General features: G+C 44.1%; 1 long non-coding RNA gene across 1 annotated transcript in view; it reads right to left on the bottom strand.

Annotated features, from left to right (window-relative positions):
- The window catches only part of LOC113457005, a 56,767-nt gene that overhangs the window by 1,937 nt on the left and 41,976 nt on the right, over positions 1-12,854 (bottom strand). Inside the window, exon 2 of the long non-coding RNA XR_003377667.1 lies at positions 3,594-3,698. This is a non-coding gene — a long non-coding RNA (uncharacterized LOC113457005). The remainder of the gene's footprint in view (positions 1-3,593; positions 3,699-12,854) is intronic.

The following is a 12,854-nucleotide window of genomic DNA, read 5'->3' on the forward strand; positions in this document are numbered from 1 at the left end:
GAGACAGGGTTTCTGTGTCACAGCCCTAGCTGTCCTGGAACTAGCTCATGTAGATCAGGCTGCCCTCGAACTCACAGAGATCCACCTGCCTCTGCCTCCCGAGTGCTGATATTAAAGGCATGCGCCACCACCACTCAGCTACATTTATTTCTATATAAGCACAAGTGAATTCCATATAGTACATATGAAGAAGTCAGAGGACAAATGGCAGAAGTTGGTTCTTCACCACGTGAACTCCAGGGATGAGATTCAGGAACCCAGGTTTGGTGGCAAGCACCTCTCCACACGGAGCCATCTCTATCCTGCGGGGGATCCTAACAAGGGCCTCTGGTTGCTCTGACAGCTCGCAACCTAAGCATCTGCAGAGAGCATCCCCTTTCTGCACCACAGCATTTTAATAGCTCTGTCATGGGCTGTAATCTGGTCTTCCCAAAAGAATGACGCAAAATTCTTCAAGAACAAGATGATATATAAATAAATAACAGTCATATTGAGTGCTCTCTCTTTGTACCAACTATGTGCTGGGTTTTCATATTTTCCTATAAGTGAATTGAAAGTAATGGCAAGTTGGATGTGTGTGTGGGGGGGGTAATAAATTATCACATAATGATTTTATTACAGAATACCTGTGAATAAATTTGCACTTTAGCAATGTGTGTGTTGTTTTGCACTGCACAATGTTTGCTTTGCCTCCCTGTGCCCTCACAGTGTTTTAGGTGCTGTGTGCTGTGCTGCCTAGTTTCATGTCAACCTGACACAAGCTAAGAGGAGCACCTCAACTGAGAAAATGCCTGCAGAATGCTGTGTGCAGCGAGTCTCTAGGGCATTTTATTTAGTGATGATGGGAAAGGGCACGGTCCATTGTGGGTGGGGCCTTCCCTGGGCTGGAGGTCCTGGGTTCTCTAAGAAAGCAGGCTGAGCAAGCCAGTAAGCAGCACCCTTCCATGGCCCCTGCATCAGCTCCTGCCTTCAGGATCCTACCCTGCTTGAGCTCTTGTCCCGACTTCCTTCACTGTGGAACAGTGATATGGAAGTATAAGCCAAATAAACCTTTTCTTCCCCAACTTGATTTTGGTCATGGTGTTTCATCACAGCAATAGAAACCCTAACTAGGACAGGTACTATTACTGATAGAGACATCTGCCAAGAAATTAGTATAATTAGGGGAGGCATTTGTTTACACAAAACCTGTAAAGTCCACTCTATGGACAATAACTGAATCAATAGTTTTAGCAAGATAAAAACTGGAGGTATCCCAAAAAAGGGAGTGAGGGAGTAAAGGTATCCATAATCCAACTGACTGCTGGGAGGGAGGCCTAGGAGGCACCATATTTGGGTGTTGCTGCTGGGAGGGAGGCCTAGGAGGCACTATATTTGGGTGTTGCTGCTGGCTGAAGATTGGGGAGGGGGAGTCAACTTTCTCCCTTCCCCTGGTGAACCTAACAGTTCTGAGGGAAAAAAAAACAACCCGAGGCTCTGGTAAGACTCAGACAAAAAGCATCTGAATTTTTGTTGATATTGGTGGGGAATTAAGGATATGATGCAGGGTACCAGCATCTGTTACAAAAACCCCAAAACTAAAAACAGATGGTATCACATTGCCCACTCCCATCCCACTCTAGAGACAAGCACAGTGGAAAGTTCCAGCCAGGTTTCTATGGCTGCCAGTCTCCTCATCTCTTAGTCAGAACCTGGTCTATGCTGGGTGCTATCTGTGCTAGGCAAACAATCACTGAGCTACATCCCCAGTTCTCAAAATTCTATTTTGAAAGTTTGCTCTAAGTAGCTAGGCCTGGTGGCACGTGCCTATAATGCTAGTACCGTACACAAGTAGAGACAGGAGGATGGGGACCCAGACAGCGTGAGGGTACTGTCAGTGTGAGCACCTCAGCTACACAGTGATTGAGACCAGCCTGGGCTACATGACCCTGTTTTAAATGGAGTCTGATATAATCAAGTAATGTGGGATTCCCTGATGAAGGCTGTGAATACCATTGGTTAATAAAGGAACTGTCCTGGGCCTGCACAGGGCAGAATAGAGGTAAGTGGGGAAAACAAACTGAATGCTGGGAGAAAGAAGGCGAAGTAAGGAGACATCATGTAGCCGCTGCTGGGAACAGATGAACCTGAGTGGGAACTTTGCCAGTAAGCCACAACCACGTGACCAAACACAGATTACTAGAAATGGGCTAAATTAATATGTAAGAGTCAGCCAATAAGAAGTTAGAGCTAATAGGCCAAGCAGTGATTTAATTAATACAGTTTCTGTGTGGTTATTTCTAGTCTGGCCAGCCTGGAGTGAACAAGTGGGCACCTGCAACAATCAAGTCCTCCTCTCGTGATTAAATAAAATGCAAACCATACAGCACATACGTATCAGCTTTTTTGGAAGATTTGAGATTTGCCTTAAATCTTACACAGAAGTTGGAAGGGACTTTGGTGGCTGTGCCACATCCAACAAAAGGTGTTGGTGGGCTTTTGACTTCAGGCTGGGGAGCGAATGGGAGTTAGGCAGAGCTGTGTGAGGGAAGCTGAGGAAACAGTCTGTGCTGAGCCATCTATCCTAAGCTGTGTAAACAAAGATCAACTTCCTTGTCTCTCTCCTTGAAACAAAGCTAAGTGATGGATGGGCTTCTTATTGCCCAAGCCTTTAGCCTCAGCCACTCCGATCCCTTATACCCCCAGGCTTTGCTTTCCTTCCTAGCTCCTGATGTCAGAGGTCAGTTCATTCTGTTTACAGACCATGATTCCTTTTAGGTGATGTCTAGATGACCATTTCTAGCTCTAATTAGCTCCCACACACAGATGATTCTCCACCTCATCATTTCCTGTGGCATACTCTCTTAATGAGAGCCTGCTGTTGTCTGGTAGACCTCCCTCACCTGGATGGCTCAAAACCCAACACCACTATATGACCATAGCCTCAGGTACCCACACTAGTAAGCCAGAAGCAGTCACTTGGATTCCTCCTCCCTGGTCCTATACCAGTCACTAGAACACACCCTCCCTCCTTGGCACCCTGGCACCCTGCTAGGTTTAGCACCAGTTTCTCTCTGTTGTACTGTCTGCAGAGGGCTAGAGTCCATCCCAGCCAACCGTCCCACTTACTTATACAACTATTAGGATGGGCCCAGAAAGATGAATGCTAATCACATCACTGATCAACTTTAAAGCAAGAGGAGCCATAAAACACAATGGCTTCAGAACTCATTCACAGGAGTGTCTCCCTATCTCCTCTCTGCTAGGGTGACTAACCACTCGCACCCATACGACACAGTCACTGCTACAGAAGACAGAAAACTCAGCAATCACAAGAGAATGTGGTAGGGTACACAGGGTGGTGTGGGTGCTGGCTGTGAGAGTCCATGAGGGAAGAGAGGAGGGTGGACATTTTAGGAGTAAGGCTACCAGCATTACACTTGAGGGGAAACAGGTCTCAGAGGCCCTTATTTTCTAAGCTACAGCCTTGAAATATAAAAGTCCTAAGAAGCACCAAAATAGATGTTCTGGGGAAATGCAGGTAGAAGGGTCTGGGCTAAGAGTCCAACAGAAGAGAGATGGCATGTGCACAAGCAAGAGTCTAAGTTCATTACAATTGGAGGGTGCAGGAGAAGCATCAAAGGTCTTCAAATTTATGGCTTCGGCAACTGCATGAAGAATGGTTCCTCTGGGGATGGCAACAAGCTGCCTGGCCAGATCTGCAGGAGGGAAGGAAGAGTAAGTTCAGTTTCTCAGAAATGTGCCACTTGAGTGTCTGTAAACCAGGAGATAAGAGGCCAGGAAAAAGGAGGAAGACAGGTGCCACTGAAGTATTGTAATCAGAGACTGACACAAGTTGTCTCAACAGAAGTCTCCCAAAATTCTGCATGATAAACTTTTATAATAGGAAAATGCACGTATTACTTTTGTAATAGAAGAATGTGTATCGCCGGGCGACGGTGGCGCACGCCTTTAATCCCAGCACTCGGGAGGCAGAGGCAGGCGGATCTCTGTGAGTTCGAGACCAGCCTGGTCTACAGAGCTAGTTCCAGGACAGGCTCCAAAGCCACAGAGAAACCCTGTCTCGAAAAAGCAAAAAAAAAAAAAAAAAAAAAAAGAAAAGAAATGGCATATGGTAGTGCATGCCTACAAACACAGCAACCGAGGAAGAGGTGGAAGGGGGAAGAATTTGATGTACACATGCATGCTCGCAACCCCCCACCAAGACTTCATCTCAAAAAAACCAAACTAATCTAAAATGGGACTAGTCACTGACTGTAGCAACACACAGTGCAGTGTTGAAGAGGAAATGTGTAGGAATTAAGAGGCGGAGTGTGGTCAGAAGGGAGAGGACGGTGTCAGCTGGTGGAGCCCTCGGCCACCCACCGGGAGGAACTGCTGAGGGCAAAGCAGAGTTCTGTTGAAGGAAGCTATGGGGGCTTGGCTGTGGGGAGAACACGCCTATCACAGGGACTCTGCGGGGCTGTGGGGAGATTAACAATCAAGTTACTCAGACTTGGACAACTTCACGAAGTGGTGGCCAAAATCTGGTTTTCCAAAGCTCCGGTGTCCTGGTTAGATGCTATCTAATTCCAGCTCACAGAAGCTTGAAAACTGAGGTGGGAGAGATGCTCAGTGTTTACGTGGATGCTTTTACAGAGGGTTTGATTCTCAGCACCCACACAGTGGCTCACAGTCATCTGTAACTAGTTCCCAATGCCATCTCCTGACCTCTGTGGGCAGCACGTTACTCCTATGGTACTGTACACATAACAGACATGGAGGCAAACACTTATACATAAAAATAAATCTTAAGAAAAAAGTGGGAAAACTCATATGAAGATAGTATAAAACCACAAGTTTAAGCCACAAAAGATTAAATTTATGTGTTAAAAAATGTGTCTGGGGTGAGGTGTGGTAGATTAATCACACTTGTGATCCTAGCATTCAGGAAGGCGAAGATGGCTGTGAATTCAAGGTCAGCTGGCCATAGTAAGTGCCATGCCAGCCTGGGTGATGATGTAATACTTATCTCACCCCCAACTCCAGCCAACAGTTGGGTATGAACACCAAGCCATCAAAAAGTCAAAGTAAGGTTTACGTATGTACAGTGCTGGAAATCAAATCCAGAGCCTTGCACAGCTAGGCAAGCAAGGCGACTAGCTTCATCCCTAGCTCTTGGTCTTTTGAGGTAGGGTCTGTGTGTAGTCCAAAGTTTACCTGTCTCAGCCTGTTGCTTGCTAGGATTACAGGTATTTACTGCCAAATAATAACTCTTGGTAGAGAGGTAAACTTGATCAGTAAGGAATTAAAAGGCAATGTGATGAGAATAAAAAAAGGACTAAGAAGTTTTTAAAGATTCTGTCTCAAATGTTTAAAAAAAAAGTTTCTATGCTTGGCAATGCTGGCAGATGCCTTTAACCCCAGTACTCGGGAGGCAGAGGCAGGAGGATTTCTGAGTCCAAGGCCAGCCTGATCTATAGAAACCCTGTCTCAAAAATGAAACACACAAAAAGACTTCTAGAAAACAAGTATTGGCAGATTCTGTGTGGGGTGGGGGTGATGATTTCTAGTTAACCTTGACTGTCACCTTGATGGGACTCAGACCCACCCCAGAAAGCAATCTGTGGGCATGTCCACGAGGAGGTCTAATTACATTAGCTGCGGTAGAAGGTCTACTTTATTGTGAGGTCCCAGCTCTGCTTCATTGCTGCCTGCTTCTTGGCAGTGAATGCGATGTAAGCAGCAGCCTCCTGCCCCGCCCCCGCCCATCCCCACCGGGACCCTGAGTCGAAACCAGTCTTCCCTCCTGCAGTTGCTTTGGTCAGGCATTCTGTCACAATAACAAGAAAAATAATGAAGGTATAACTTCTGGAGAATCATAGCTATGTCATGATAAAAGTAAGATTATATTAAGAATAAAACTGCAAACTCAGAGCTGGAAAGATGGCTCAGTGATTAAGAGCGTCTGGAGCCTTTGCAAAGGATGGGAGCTGGATTCTCTAACTCCAACTCCAGAGGGTCCACTAATGACCTCTCCTGGCCTCTAAGACTATCAGGCATCAAAGTGGTAGCACACATACTTATATACAGGCAAACATTTGTACACATAAGAGTTAAAAAAAAAAAAGTCTTAAAACCTTGTACCTCTGAAATTACTTTCCTCTCTTAAAAAAAAAAAAAAAAAAAAAGGCGACCCAAAGTGGTAGCTCATACCACTTAGGAGGTTGAGGCAAGAGGCAAGAGAATCAAGAACTGAGAGGCTGGCCTGGACTACATAGAAACACAAAACAAAACAAAAACAAATTTAAAACTCTTCTCACAGGTGCCTGCTAGGCACACACCTGTAGTCCCAGTTACTCAGGAGGATGAGGTAAGACTATGTTAGCTCTGGAGTTAAGGGCCAGCCTGCACACCACATCAAGGCCTCAAATAAAACAAGGAAGTAACAACAAAATGTCTAGGTCCATCTACAGTACAAATAAAATTATACAGGATTCTGAGGGCATTTATCAAAAGAGCTTTTATCTCTGAAGTGAGGTCAGGTTTCTTCCACTGAACAACAGAAGAGCGAAGTGCCAAAACAGGCATCATCAGAGCAGAAGTCGGCACAAGACTCTCCACTGTGGTTACTGGAAAAGGTGCCAAGGCCAGGAGGGTGTGAATTCAGACAGAGGCACATCTCTAAGCACTGACAGGATACATCCAACTCCCACAGAACACTAAAAAAAATCCTGTGTGTGGGAAAATAGCTTCTTAAAACGAGCTCCAGAAGGCGGGTTGACGGCTCTGTTCAGAGAACAACGTTGCTCAGGCTGATTGTGAATTCAGGGGCTCAGTGCCCTCCTACCACCCATGTAGCCGGGGCTGCAGACACCTAGCCTTGCTCATTCACACATGGCTTTAAAGGAACACTCACCAAAGCATTTTTGGCTAAATTTGTCCTGGGGAGGGGAATCTCTCATTATCTCTTAATTGACGGTAAAATCAACCACCCAACCAACTACAACAGGGAGAATGGCCTTTGGAAACACGTGGTTCTAAAGAGCCTGATGTTCACAGCTTCCATCTTAGAATTGGCAAGACAGCAGTGCCCACTTGACCCAAGGTTAATTGTTACATGACTTTTATACCATAAATAAGACCAAACAAAACTACCTTTCATAAAATAAGTAATTTATGACAAACTCCATGGGACAATGAAATATCCAAGCACAGGAGTTAACATTAAATTAGCCTTTGACCCCCAAAGCCTCATTTGAAGTCTCTCCTCCTCTAAGGCCCTCTTTTTAAATTTAGTCACACCCTGAGGTACGCCCTCACCTGAGGGCCAGGTCTGCAGCAGACAAAGGAGGGGTATATCTCCTAACACTGCAGTATATAAAAGCTCCCCAAGTTTAACACGTCTTGGAATCACACAAAAGAAAAATGACAAGTGGATCACACAACTCCGACAAGTGCAAAGGCAGGTATAGCTCTGTGAGTTTGAGGCCAGCCTAGTCTAGTGATGGGAAGAGACAGGGAAGAGAGAGGAGAGAAAGGGGAGAGAGGAGAAAAAGAGGGATGGAAGAAAAAAACAGAACAGGAAAACTAACTGATAGAAAGTCTGTATAATCTAAGATGATTCAAGGCCTCATTGGTGAGAATATAATGGAAAACTTCTAACTTACTGAAAAATACATACGGAAAGGAAAAACTGTTACATTCATGTCAATTAAAATCTCTTTTATATCAAGTACAGTGACCATATATACCTTTTTTTCCAGTCAGTAAATCTGGATCAAAGAAAATGAACCACTCCTGAAGAAATGGCATGTGTCGTGAAGTCTGCCACTGTTTCAAGACAGCCACAAACCAGTCTGCTCAAGTTCATCAGGGTCCCCAGACTTATGTCAGGGGGCACTAACTTACAGATTGCTTGCTTATGGAAATGAAAAACCACCTTTGGGCCAGGGCTGTGACTCACTGCTGGAACAGTGCTTGTCTAGCATGCCGGGAGCCCTGGATGACTCCTAGCACTGCAGACCCTGGTCATGGTGGTACAACTGGGACATGAAGGAAGAGTCAGACGTTCAGACAGCCTTCAGCTACATAGCAAGTCTGAGGCAAGCTTGGACTCCGTGAGACTCTCTTAAAAAATAAATACAAAACTAAAGGCCTCTAAAAAGATGAGCAAGTCTGACAACTTAAGCTTGACCCCAGGAACCCACTGTGGAAGAGACTCAGTTGTCCTACTGTGTACTACTGCACATGTGCACACACACACATGCACACACACAAGGATAAATTTTTTTTTAATCGAACAAAATGCTTGAAACTTAGATTGCCTTGAAAATGACGATGGAGAAACATGTTCACACTTAGCTATTCTCCAAGGCACCGGAAGATGCACAATCAATTCAGTAATGGATTTTAACTACTTTGGGGTAAGAGGAAAAAAGAATCAATCTTTTGACAAATCTAAACTAGGGGTGGAGAGATGGCTCTGTTGGTAAAGTGTGTGCCTTATAAGCTCAAGGGCTAAGTCTGATACCCAGGGCCCATATAAAAACCTGGACAGAGGGCTGGAGAAATGGCTCAGTGGTTGAGGGCATTGCCTGCTCTTCCAGAGGTCCTGAGTTCAATTCCCAGCAACCTCATGGTGGCTCACAACCATCTGCAATGAGATCTGGTGCCCTCTTCTGGCCTGCAGGCATGCATGCAGGCAGAATACTGTATACACAATAAATAAATAAATCTTAAAAAAAAAAAAAACCTGGGCAGATTGATGTGCACTTGTAACCCAATACTGAGGATGGAGACAGTGGACTGCTGAAGTTCACTGCCAATCAGCCTAGCCTACTTGGCAAAAACGAGGTGAACATTCCTCAGGAACAGCACCTATAATTCCTCAGTCCTCTACACATATGCGCGCGCGCGCGCACACACACACACACACACACACACACACGCACACGGTGCTCACAGGCATGTGTGTGTGCACATATACATACTGCAGTTGGGCATAAGTCACTAAAAGGTTACCATTTCACCATGTCAGACTCACAGCACAAGGTACTACACTCCGACACTCTAAAAGCTGGCTGTACTTGCACACAGCAGATGTTCTGTCTGTCCTTTAAAGGGTCTATCTCCAGGAGTGTTTAGACAGCCCTGCAAAGGAGAGGTGGAGGTGCAGGGTCACATTCCACCTGTGCAACTGTGCATGCCAGCTTCGCGGGGCGGGGGCTATGTGACTAGTTTAATATTACTGCCACAAAGCCTCACTCCAACACTGAATCTGAATAATGTATTTTAGATGAGGAAGCCTTAATACAGAAAAGGGATGCTATTGTGATAACCATCTGTACTGTCCAGGCTCAATCAAACCTCTCTGGCTTTGTACTAGACCCAAGGCATTAGAACAGCATAGCAAAGCACAGAACAACTGGCTTCTAGTCACTAGGAACACAATTACACTATTTTCTAAAATTACTTAAAAATTTAAAATGCTGGTAAATTGCCGAGAAACTTAAATTCTGCACTGGCAAAACAAAACAAATAAACAAACCATAAAAGCAATGCCTTCAATAAGCAATGCCAAAGCTACCCGGACTAATATTTTATACAGACATATTATAGCCTCTATTGCTCAAATTTCAAATCAAGCCCAGAAATTATACTTTAGAAAATAAGAAAAAAAAGAAAAGAAGTATGTAAATTCATTTTAAAAACTTACATATAGCTGGGGATATACATCTCAATAACAGAGCACTCGGCTAGAATTTTAAGGCCCTGGGTTCACCCCCATTCCCCCAGCACTATAGAAAAAGAAAACAAGAACAAGCAAACAGGTGAGGCCTTAAAACAGGCACTATAGTACCCAAGGACAGAAGTCCATGTTAACCTGAACACAAACTGAACCCCACCAAGCTGAGAAATGAGTGTTATTAGGTAGTCTAAGGCAGCACCCTAATAAACTATAGGGAATCTGAAGTTGGACTGTTACCAACTACTCAATACCTGCTATACTGAAAGATCTAACACCAGGTCCTGTTACTGCTACCCACTGTCACAGAAGATACTAACTCAGCAAAAACACACTTAAAGCCAGCTGAATCTTTAATCAAAGTGAGGTTCCTCATGAGTGGTAGTTAAAAGAAAGAAGGAACGACAGAAGAAAAACGCCCACTTTGCAGCTTTTACTATATTAAGTCACTGCTAACAATACAAAACTGAAACACAGCAAGACGTTAAAGGGACTTCTGGTGAGAGAGAAAAACACTTTCAAAAACAAAACCTACCAACTATAATCTGATCAGTCCTGGAGAACCAGCCACCAATGTATAGGAAAACACGGGAGAATGGGAATTAGGAATTAGGTTAGCCACCTGAGGGAAATACAGAACAGCAAAATCCAGACCAGGGGAAGTTTTACAACAGTTTTTTTTTTTTAAATCTTGATTCTTCAGATAGCTTCTAGACTCAAAATAGGAAAAAGGTAAGAGAGGATATAGTTAATAAGAGTTCCTTTTGATAAAAGAATTAATGAACACATACTGTTAGCACTTGGGAGGCAAAAACAGGATCAGGAGTTCAAGGCCACCCTAGGCTATGTGTGGTAATAAACTGCTTTAGTTTCATTGTATAGAGTTTACTTTTCTATTTCTGTGGAGCTGAATCTTCCGATACTGTTGAAGAGACATACATACACAGAAGCAGGGGAATGCCCTGGATGAATGAGCCCTCAACTGTTGACTGTGTATGCACAGTCAGGAGCTACAGGCTAACTGACTTGCAGAGAGGGTGGGCGGGTGGGGCAGCTGGGCATCCCGAGTCCCGCAGCTGCCATACTCCTTCCTGGTTCAGACAATGGGCACCAACATAAGTTCTTGCTTCATTCCACACCCATTACTGCAAATTGAACAGGAAGTAAAACAGGAAGCAACTTGAAAAGAAAGAAAGGGAGACACTAGGAAACTGGGTAATAAAGAGCTCACGTACAGCGACTGACAAGGAATGGACAACAGCGACCAGTCTCTCTCTCCTTTCCTTTACAGAAAGTTCTAGAAGCACTGATATGGGAAAAGGTCCACTACTCTAGCCCAGACTGGCTTGAATGTGAGAGCTTCTAAGTGCTGGTATTACAGGCATGAATGTCCATAGCTGGTTCAACCACTTCTTAAAAACGTAAGATTTTCTTTCTTTTTTAAGTTATGTACATGGATGCACGGGGAGAGAGATATGTGTGTCTTGGCACTTGTGTGGTCAGATAACAATCTGCAGGAGTCCTTTCTCTCCTTTACCATGTGGGACCTGTGCCTCAAATTCAGGTCTTCATGCATGGTAGCAAACACTCTTATGCATCTTGTTGACCCTAGACAGGTACGACTCTCATTTCCCAGTCTGCAAACTATAAACAGCCTACGTAGTACCTGAATCTATCTTATTTAAGTACTATTAACTTGTACCAACTTTAATGTAAGATATATGCAAAAATTTAATTTTGCTATTTTAAACTATCTTGTAAACATCTTTCTATAACAGGAATCAGGAGACTGCCCACATTCACTCATGTGGGGAAAAAGGAAAAGACATTATTATGTAAATGTCAGTCAATTAGTCATTTTTATTGAGCACTGACCACTTAGCTACATACAATTAATATTCTCATTTTACAAATGTGTAATTCATCAATTAAATTTATAGCTCTTGGGAGTTAGAAAGATGGCTCAGCACTTAAGAACACTGCTGCTCTTCCAAAGGACCCAGTTTTGATTTCCCAGTACCACATGGTAGCTTGCTACTGTCTGTAATTCTAGCCCTAGCGGGATCCTACACCTTCTTTTGGACTCCTCCAATGGGGCATACATATACATGCAGACAGAACACTCATTCAAATACATTTAAAATAGTAAAATTTATGGCTCTTGTTTGCTTTTTTGAGACAGGGTTATTATTATTACTACGTAGCCTAGGATGGTCTTGAACCCATAATCTTCCTGGTTCAGTCTCCCAACTGCTGGACTATAGTCATTAACTGCCTGTCCTGGCTAGGTCATTTTATTTTTAATACACAGTGTCAGGGTGTGTGTGAAACAGGTAGAATGCGCATTTGTGTCTGCAGAGCTAAGGATCAAACACAAGATATAGACCTAGTACGCTTTATAGCATTTAAAACAAAACCATGCATGTTTATATGAACCTATAAGGAACAACCAATAGTCATAAATGTCAAATGAGTTATATAATGAGCTGTACAAAAGTTCCTATCAGTAAGCACAAGGTATTTGATTTTTCTTTAACCCCACTTCTCCACTCTCCAAAAGGAGATCTAATCACAGGTCAAAGTTCTCAGTGGGGTCTGGTGGCACAGACTTGCGGTCCCAGTGTGGTGGTCTGAGTAAGAATGACCTCCATAAGCTCTTATGAGTGGGTGCCTGGTCTCCAGTTAGTAGAACTGTTTGGGAGAGATTAGCAAGGGGTGGCCTTATTGGGGGAGGTGTGTCACTGGACAGGGTGGGGAAGCTTTAAGATTTCCAAAGCCCATGCCAGGCCCACCCAGTCTCACTTGCTCTCTGGTTGCACCTGTGGTGCAGAGGTGAGCTCTCAGCCACGTCTCTAGCACCCTTTCTAACTCTGACGCTGGAAGCAAGTTAAATGCTTCTGTTTAAAAGTTGCCTCAGTCATGGGTCTCCTCAAACAAAGAGAACAGGTACTAAAACTCCCAGCTACCGGGAAGAACGGACAACATAGCTAAGGTAGGAAGATTTCAAGTTCAAGGCTTAGCAAGCCAAATGCGGTGGCTTAGGTTTTGTAATCCCAGCACTGGGACAGAGGCAAGAACACCTGTGGTAGAGAAACCCTGTCTCAAAAAACCAAAGAACACCTGTGGT

Source organism: Microtus ochrogaster, chromosome 17, assembly GCF_000317375.1.
Source record: "Microtus ochrogaster isolate Prairie Vole_2 chromosome 17, MicOch1.0, whole genome shotgun sequence".
Lineage (NCBI taxonomy): Eukaryota > Metazoa > Chordata > Mammalia > Rodentia > Cricetidae > Microtus > Microtus ochrogaster.